The sequence below is a fragment of the Pollicipes pollicipes genome, unplaced genomic scaffold (genome assembly GCF_011947565.3).
Source record: "Pollicipes pollicipes isolate AB1234 unplaced genomic scaffold, Ppol_2.1 Scaffold_4295;HRSCAF=5057_pilon_pilon_pilon, whole genome shotgun sequence".
Taxonomy (NCBI): domain Eukaryota; kingdom Metazoa; phylum Arthropoda; class Thecostraca; order Pollicipedomorpha; family Pollicipedidae; genus Pollicipes; species Pollicipes pollicipes.
Window position 1 is genome coordinate 8,627,740 of NW_023596461.1, and position 5,853 is coordinate 8,633,592.

General features: G+C 56.0%; 1 pseudogene; it reads left to right on the forward strand.

Moving 5' to 3' along the window:
* The first annotated feature begins 1,308 nt into the window (after window positions 1–1,308).
* LOC119096655 (titin-like) lies at window positions 1,309–5,809 on the forward strand (annotated as a pseudogene).
* Window positions 5,810–5,853: the final 44 nt, after the last annotated feature.

Here is a 5,853-nt window from a genome sequence, read left to right on the forward strand (position 1 = left end):
CCTGGTCCAGGTGGGCCGCTCCGGCTGCCAACCACCGGCTGGCGGGCGGCCTCTGACCGGGCCGTAAACACGACAGCCGCATCTGCTCGGCCGTTTGGGTTGGGCCGGCGGGAGCGGCTGATCCGCCGCCGGCCGCTCCAAACAAGGCCGCCACCTGGGCCGCCCGGCCGGCGGGGAAGGCGATACCACCCATGGGGAGGTCACACGGGTCACGTCGCCAAGGCAGCGGCCCCCGATCGGCCTTGATGTTGCGCACTTCTCGCAGTTTCGTAAATGGATATTGTATTTATTTTCCTATACCGTCACGCGAATGAGGTTTTGTGTGGCGGGGTGCAGGTTTATCTGGCATGCGTTGGCAATTTGTCAGAAGGCAGTAGCAATTGTCGTACTCACGCTTCGGCTTTTGCCACTGTTTTCAAAAATAATGCCTGTAAACACTGGATAATAACACGATAACAAACCATACGTCAAATTTGCAATGGTCAAACATGCATGCAGTGTACTTTTTTGGACGGATACGAGTCGAGAAGCCCATAGTCACTGCACAGTCGCCTGCCTCGGTTTTAGAACCATCAAAAACAATCACTATTTGTTGGTTCGCTGTCAAAGTGCCAGGTCTCAGAGCCCAAACCAACGACGTGCTCACCAAAACAGCTCTGAAACAGCATCTCCTCTCCTCCACCAAATGGAGGACACTGTTATTGTCCACTACCGGAGTGTCTGCTTCGAAGAACGTGGAGAAGATGCCAGCATTAAAAGCACCCTTTCGGGCCTTATCTGAGACCTCTGTCCGGCAGCGTCCTTCAAGTACCAGCTGAAACACAACCAGCTGACGGGTGACGTCAGCCTGCTGATCAACCGCATCGGGCCGGGCGACGAGGGCGAGTACACCTGCATGGCCACCAACCAGTACGGCGAGGCCGTCTGCACCGTCTACATCCAGCCGGAGGGTGAGGGCGCCGCCAGGAGCCGGCCAGACAGGGGATGGCAGGGGCTGAGGGACCGATGCAAAGAGGGGAAGGGAGGTAATGGCACGTGGGGAAGAACGACAAGTTGGAACAAGCGTCATACGCTTTCACAGGGGCAGGTCTCACTGATAATTATACTCTGGAACATTGTAAAGTTGACTGCGAATCCTGGTTAAGTTTCAGATACGTATCGTTGTTGTGTGCCTTCTGTGAATGGACGTTGCATGCTATCGTTATGCGGCTTTCAGTCGGAGACTCTAACTCTGCTCCCTAACCGCCCGGTCCGCCCCCCACCAGCGGCATTCCTGCAGCAGCAGCAGCAGCAGGGACAGGTTGCAGCAGCAGCAGGGACAGGTGCAGCTGCAGCAGCAGGGACAGCTGCAGCGGCAGCTGCCGGGTGGCCAGCACCGCATGATGGGCCAGCAGCACAGCATGCAGATGCGCCAGGAAACCACCTCGATGACGGACGCCTCGGGGCACACCACCACCACCACCAAGACGGACCGCCAGTACAAAACCACGCCGTTCGGAGCTGTGGAGGTGAGCAGACCGGGGCGACTGCAGACGGCCTCAGGCCCGGGGACCGAGACAGGCGGAGGGGGGGGGTGGGGGCGAGGGTGAGGACGGGATCGCTGCAGTCTCGGGGTGGAACACATGTGGTTGGTGCTGATTGGATGGTGGTGCGAGAAGGATACAAATGTGATTCTAGAGTATGTGAGGCCTACGAACATTTGCTGGTGTTCTCTGGATATGTCTCCACAGCATGCAGGTGTCTTGGTCTTGGAATCTGCCAAGTCTTGGAATCATAACTGCGTATTCACATTCTCGTACAAGGCCTTGCTGCCTCTCATTTCTGAAAACACGGCACTCCATGATTGTGATAAGGTTTGCATTCGGCACGCTCCTTGCACCCATTTGCCGAGTGAGGTGCCATAGATAGAAATTTATACAAAGTTTAAAAAGAGGCTAGCTCTTAACGAAGGGTAGCCCAGATGGGATGAGCACATTACTACATGGACAGAGGACGTGCCTCTTCAGGTTGAATTTGATACACGCTACATGGTCTAATGCGCATCATTGTGTCATCATAACTTGAAATGATGCCCCTTGCAGCAACTTGCTCTTCAGTTGTAAATAATTTAGCCTCGTAGACAAACTGCAAATTAAAGTTACAGGAAATAGCATAGAAGTGTTTCTTGCCAGGACAATATTACGGGCAACATTGTGATCGCTGACTACAGCTGATGTTGAAATATGGAATTTATTGTATAACCTTATGCTCCCTCTCACATGGTGTTGGTAGAATTACTTAAGGTTGAATATTTTGAGTGGGTGACCTCTATCAGTTCAGCATTCAAAAGGTAAATTATTTTTGATACCGAAAAGATTTGAGCGTGATTAAGTTGCTTGCTTTCAGCGACCGAAATGTTTTGAAAGCTTGATCAAGGTCAGTTACCGATATATTTTCAATTTACGTGCAATCGGTGTGCCATTTCACCAAGGGCTCACAACACACTTCAGATCCACGAAGTTCACATCTTTTTCCTTGGCATGAAAGCACAATTCCGCATACTGTTGACCACATTTAGCTGCGGGATAGCAGCCTTGCTGGTCTGGGTTATCATAGAATGTTAGTTAATTCCCTGTATCGTTCGTAGCTCGTAGTGGAGTGAAATCCAAGAATCCGACTTTACGCAAGTTAGTTTCGATGCGAATTGCTCCGATACCAACCTTGCGCAGTTCTTCGCAGTTAAGTTTCCGATACGGCTGCATCGGCCATCCAGACGGACTAAGCGATGCAATAGGCAATAGTTTCCCAGCCCGTGCCATGCCCTGCGTTCATTGCGTTCGCCCCGATATCAGCTGACGCGGACGTGCTCGCCTCCGCAGGAGTTCCGCGTGGACACGTTCGAGTACCGTCTGATCCGCGAGTCGGAGTTCCGCGAGGCGCTGACCCCGGCGCGACCGCGGCGAGACGGACGTGGTGACGCAGACCGAGGTCCGCCGGCCCGGCCCCGTCAGCCCGCCGCAGCTGCAGGCCAAGCCGCGCGCCAGCAAGGTCACAGAGGGCGGCGACGCGACCTTCGTGGCGCGCCTGGTCGGCAACCCGGCGCCCAAGATCACCTGGTTCAAGAACGGCGCGCGCGTGCGGCCGAGCCCGCGCGCCGCCATCTCGCAGCAGGACTCGGTGGTGACGCTGGCGCTGAAGGACGTGAAGCCGCAGGATACGGGTTCATTACACCATGCTGGCTGAGAACACGGCCGGCTGCGTCGTCAGCTCCGCCTACCTGGCCGTGGAGCCCGCCACGCCCTCTGCCACTACCCAGCAGCAGCAGATGCTGCAGCGTGCGGACCGGTCAGTCAGGGGGTGGGGGGATGCCGCAGGCCCACGCCCGCGGCTGGGGAGCCTGGCGTAGGTTAGACGGGGTTCAGAGACCCATCGTAAGTTAGGCAGAGTCTAGGGACCGACTGCAGGTTAGGCAGGGTCCCAGGCCCCACCGCAGGTTAGGCAGGGTCCAGGAACAAACTGGTAGCTTAGGCAGGGGTCAGGACATCGAGCCAGATCCAGAAGCGGTTCAGTTTTGATCGCATAGGAGGCAATTCATAGTTTAAGGTCACCGATGTTCGATTCTGTAGCTGGTAGGCTCGGTCCTTGCATAGGCTCGGTTTCTTGCAGTAATGGCATTTGGCGGTATTTAGTGGTATTAAGGGGACTGTTATCACGTTTTCAGAATTAACACCTAGGCAGTCTTCAGTGAGTAGCCTCTTCCGCTAGGTGACATGCTATGTTTCCACCCCACAGTACGGTCACACAAGTGGAGGGAGGTTGGTGAGGGCAAAAGCGCTGGCACCCAGCTTCCTCAAGGTCCCCTCAGACACAGGAGGTCCAGGAGGGCAAGATGGTCCGCCTGGAGTGTCGCCTGGTGGAAAGCCAGCGCCGGATGTAAGTGCGGATGGTGTGGACCCATCGTTTGGTTTGACTGACTTTGGACAGAGCGTCGAGTTCATGTGGCGTTGATCTCGCGGCATGTTAACTAAGCGCGGCCGACTTTATCGCACTTCGCTAGTGGCGACTTCGGGGGAGACTGCGTGTGCGACCAAAAGACGCGCGGTACGTAATCAATAAGGAAAATTGAACAATTCTGCAACATCTAGATTGTAGCGGTTATCTTTCGTAAGAAAAATGCTTAGTTATGCAACCACTGTGTCGGGTCACTTTGGGCGGAAGATCTAAGGTTGCAATAAAATATAAATAGTATGCACACCATAAGCCACTGACTTGGGATGACGTGATATAGGTACCTACCTGGCATGCCGTTTTACACTACACAGCTAAAATACAGATGAGGAAGACAGATGCTGCAAAAGAGGTGGACAGCATGACATGTGATTCAGAGCAATGTTCAATGTTTATGATGTTCTACTGCATGATAACGCAGATGAAAAGACTCAAAATGGCAAAATCTTGTGATGGTGGCTTACACCATGAAAATAGAATATCTGGCCTTTCCGTTTCGGCGTCTGTTCCTCCGCGTGGTGAGGTGCGCGCCCTTGGTCGGTCCAGGTGTCGTTCACCGGTGGCGTAACGGTTGTCGCTGTGCGGTCCAGGTGCTGTGGTACATCAACGGTATGCCGCTGGCCAACGACGCCACGCACAAGATGCTGGTGAACGAGGCGGGCAACCACGCGCTGATGATCACCAGCGCCAGCCAGCGCGACTCGGGCGTCCTCACCTGCGTGGCCAAGAACAAGTCCGGCGAGACCAGCCACCAGGTGCGACGGCCGGCGCGGCGGGCTCGCCGCACACGGAGTGTTCCGTGCGTGCGCGGGTGCATGGCTCCTGATGCCAGTCCGGTGAAGTGTGCAGCGTCTTCTGAAGTCTATTGTCTATATTGGTAGAGTGAGCAATGTGTTTGCGCTGAGTTTGTTGTCGGCGCGTACGCATACGCTGCAGTCGAGCACGACCGACAGGACGCTGAGCGGGCGGTGACGTGGGCGCCTCTCCCCCCAGATCAACCTGAACGTGCTGGAGAAGGAGCAGGTGATCGCGCCCAAGTTCGTGGAGCGCTTCCAGACGGTGCACGTGCGGCCCGGCGAAGCGGTGTCGCTCAGCTGTCGCGCGGTGGGCGCGCCTACTCCGCGCATCACCTGGCAGAAGGACGGCCAGCCGCTGCAGCCGTCCCCCAACGTGCATATCATCACCGACGGCGGCGCCTCCATGATCGACATCCCCTGGTGAGTTGGATGCATGGCTCCACTGCAACAGCAGCGCGGTGTAAGGTATTCCCGCGATGTTATAGGCGTGAAAGATGGGCTAGAGGCGTGGAGCGCAGGAATTTACTTTTGGGACGGTGCTTCTTCCACCCTATTCGGAAAGTGAGCCAAGCTGGAGCACTATCCCTTATCCGCACACCACTGAAGCCGTAAGCCTGCGCCGGCGTTTCACTGAAGCTGCAGCGGTTGACATGAGCTGTACAACTGCGGCCACCACGCGCGACGAACGTTAGACACCACCCACGTCCATCCCCAAGTGAGAACGGCTGATGTGATGTATGACGCACCTGTCCCGCAGCGTGCGGCCCGAGGACAGCGCCTGGTACCAGTGCACGGCGCAGAACGCCGCTGGCAGCACGGCCACGCGCGCCAAGCTCTACGTCGACGTGGGACCGCCGCCTCCGCCCAGCGAACCCTGGAGACTCCATCTGCCTAAGCCGACCAAGGTCTGGCGGCGCCGGCAGCCCTGGCTCATGACATGATGATCTGAACTGTCCAGTTTAGGTCGGGATGATAACAGACTTCTGCAGCTATTGGACAAATCAAACCTGCAGCGCAACCAAGGGGCTAAATGCTCATTTCGCTGGCGCCCATTCAAGTCAGGCCATTT